At 38.1% G+C, this 3,324-nt stretch overlaps 1 protein-coding gene and 1 pseudogene across 1 annotated transcript in view; both read right to left on the minus strand.

Moving 5' to 3' along the window:
* The window catches only part of ST5 (suppression of tumorigenicity 5), a 164,227-nt gene that overhangs the window by 151,449 nt on the left and 9,454 nt on the right, over positions 1 to 3,324 (minus strand). The gene's annotated exons all lie outside the window — the stretch shown is intronic.
* On the minus strand, positions 458 to 576 carry LOC111731363 (annotated as a pseudogene).

The following is a 3,324-nucleotide window of genomic DNA, read 5'->3' on the forward strand; positions in this document are numbered from 1 at the left end:
CTCGTGAGCTGTGTGATCTCAACAAAGTTCATTTCTCTGTACTTCAGTTCCCATATTTTTAAGCGAGGATAACAGTATCTAAATCATCAATTTGTCTGAAAGATTAAACTAGTGCACTAAAGCCTTTAGAACAGAGTCTGGCACAGAGTAAACACTCCATAAATGCCAGTACTTTAAAACTATGAAATCACCTGAGAAAAGTACAGACAGAGAAAAGAAGGGGGCTGAAGCCTGAGCTCTGGGGCGCTGCAACATCTCCAAAGGCCTCCTTTCAGCTCAAGATTTTACCATAAACCTGCATGTCCTAAGCCTTCTCTAGGGCCCCCAAACCTCTGTATATAACTCATAATTGAAAACTGGATAATATAATACTTCCTTAAGCAACAATTATATGTTCTAAGTTCAGATTCATTTTTTTTTCCTGACATATTTGTCTTGTGTATATTTTTATTTTTTATGCCTGTAGCACCTGGTCTTCCTAGGTGGTCTCCCATCCAAGTACTAAACAGGCCCAACCCTGCTTAGCTTCCAAGATCAGATACGATCAGGTTTGTTCAGGGTAGCATAGCCAAAGACTGTCTTGTGTATAGACAATACCATGTTTGGCATAGAGTTAAACATATACTCAGGTGTTCACCAACACTTACCTGTGGGTGTGTCACATAAATTAAAAAGAAAATCAAAATGTAATGCACTATGCTTTCTCTTATGAAAAAAAAAATACCTTCTACATGGAATGATGTGAATTATAAGATACCCTTAGCATCATCCCATTATCCAATTTCAAGCCCATCTTGGCAGAGGTAGTCACACTGGCCAAAGCAGTTACACTACCCATCATGCCATTTCTCCTCCTGACTTTTCAATCAGTATGCTTTTGTGCATAAACTTTTCTGTCTCTTCTTTCCTGGAGATTTGTCCAAATGCAAAAGTCTCTCATATCTGGCAACATGTCACACTTGGTCCCCCTGCCCCCAGTCTCCATAGTCCTAAAAGAATCTAAACACTAAAGCCAGAATATTCCTTAAAACAAACAAACAAACAATAGCATCAAAACTTAGGAAATGAGGGAAACGAAATGGGCATAACCCAAATACATATCCAGAGACTAATCTGGATAAACCACAGAAAATAATGCTGACCTACCAGGACTAGCTCTTGATGTGGCTTCACTCAAGTCTGAGCCTCATATCCTAAGATCTACCCCTAGCCCTCCAGGGACCAGCAACAGTGACAAATACATGGGAACTATGTAGGCGACTTGAATGTGGGCAGAACTGGGCACATGACACTGCTCCTAAATTGGCTTTCTTGCTCAAATCTAATCCTGGAATAGACAAAGGCAGCTAGATGTTACTTTACCAATACTTTTCAGCAAAGCTATTTCTAACTAATTCTAACCACTGATCTAGTTATGGGGTTTTTTTAAATGGTCCATCTGAAATATGATATAAAGTGGCCTCTGTTCATCTCCCATGATTCTGCCATCACTTTCTGTACAAACCTGTCAAAATACAGACGTGGGGAAAAAATAGCAAAACAGAACTTTCATAACTGATATCTCTGATTAATTGGACATAAAAGAGTCCAGTAAAGATGTTGATCTTAAATCCCATTTTTCCATGCTCTCCCTAACCATGGAGCACTAAATATTCATTTAAAGTTCGGTTTTCTTCATCTCTAAGTCTCTGTATACAAATTCTAGTATTTACCAAGAAGCAGAAAGCCTTGATTCCCCTCCCACACTAGTATGCAATTTTCAAGGAAACTTGCATTTTGCCTGGACTTGATACCAGTATTAGGATCACTCTGATTTGTGTAGAAGCACTTTGGATTTAAGCACCTAGAATCCATCCATCCCTGACTCAAGTGGCAAGACCAGACTTTCAGAAAAAACTCCAGGCAGTCCTCACTAGTAAACATTAGGTGCTTTCTAATGCAGGGGATATTATGCTAAGTGGAGTTCCTGGCAAAAGTAAGTGTAATATACCACGACTAATAGGAAAAATAACTGACTGGGTCCTGCTCACTCACTAGAAAATATATCCCCGCACACTGAGTCTTCTTATCAGGGGTCATCTCAGCATCTAGAGCAAAAGCCAGAGTGATATATCAACAGCCAATTCCCAACAATAGTATGTGAATCAGGAGATATCCAACGCCCATATGCAAAAATAACTTTCCATCTAATTTTTTAACGTTACCCACTCATTGATTCTTTGAACACCTAATGTTAAGCACATTCACTGAAAAAAGGTAATAAGAGAAAGTAACAGATGCTTGAAAGCACTAGCTTGGTGCTTTTTCCATAGCTGCTATTCAATAAATGTTGAACACAACATAGAAGGAATATAGAAATATAGTAATACAGAGCTCTTTCTTGGAGACTAGTGTCTGATAGAACATCTCAGGACACTGACTCCAGTTAGCCTTGGAGCAGAGGAAGACTAGGGAGAAACAGGAAAGAATATCCACAAATATCTAGATTCAAACTTATCCTTAGCTAAATTAACATCCAAGATCCCAAATTCACATCAAAGAAAAACAAAAGGCCATCAATATTGACACTTGCCTACACAAACTAGGTTCCAGAACACTGACACAACCAGGGTTCCCAGCATAGTCTAATCATATGGCCCTTTATCATAAGAAGGCCATTTAAAAAGGTTTTTTTTTCTTATCATATTTGTTTGGGGTTCCTAAATTCCAGTTTAAACAAATGATTCCCATACTGCTAGAAAGGCCTTAATTGGGCTAGTCTGTTACTTTTAGTACAATCTTGCAAAGGCTAGATTCTTTTTAAGCCCTTAAAGCACTTGGGCAAAATTCTTTTGATGATAATTTTTTAAAAAATCATCTCCAGAGTTTACATATGTTCCATAATTATTCATGCTGATGGGGGGGAGAGGGGAGATAAACGTTTTATTTCCAAAAGGCTCCCTTCAGTCTGAAAGCTCTAATTGCCAACATATCTGATATTGACTTCCTGCATAAAACAAAATACAAAGAAACAAGTATAATCATAGATCTAAAAAGTGTGACTTTTATAAAAAACAGAGAAACCTCTGCTTACTTAGCCAGAAGAAGGGAAGGATGGGTACAGAAGGGATGATCTGTACATTCAGTGCAGTCATTGAGAACAAGACAATTTGTTCACTCTGTGAATATCTGTACATTAAGAGGAATGGGAAAACTGCAAAAGAAACACTAAAAGAAAACTTAGGCAAACTAGGAGATAATCTGTGATCAGCCTGGAAACCTCAGAAAATGTTTCTTAGAGAGGTTGTAAGATTTATTGCGAAAGATTTAAGGATATTTGGAGGT

The sequence above is a fragment of the Pteropus vampyrus genome, unplaced genomic scaffold, assembly GCF_000151845.1.
Source record: "Pteropus vampyrus isolate Shadow unplaced genomic scaffold, Pvam_2.0 Scaffold366, whole genome shotgun sequence".
In the NCBI taxonomy this organism is placed as follows: Eukaryota; Metazoa; Chordata; class Mammalia; order Chiroptera; family Pteropodidae; genus Pteropus; species Pteropus vampyrus.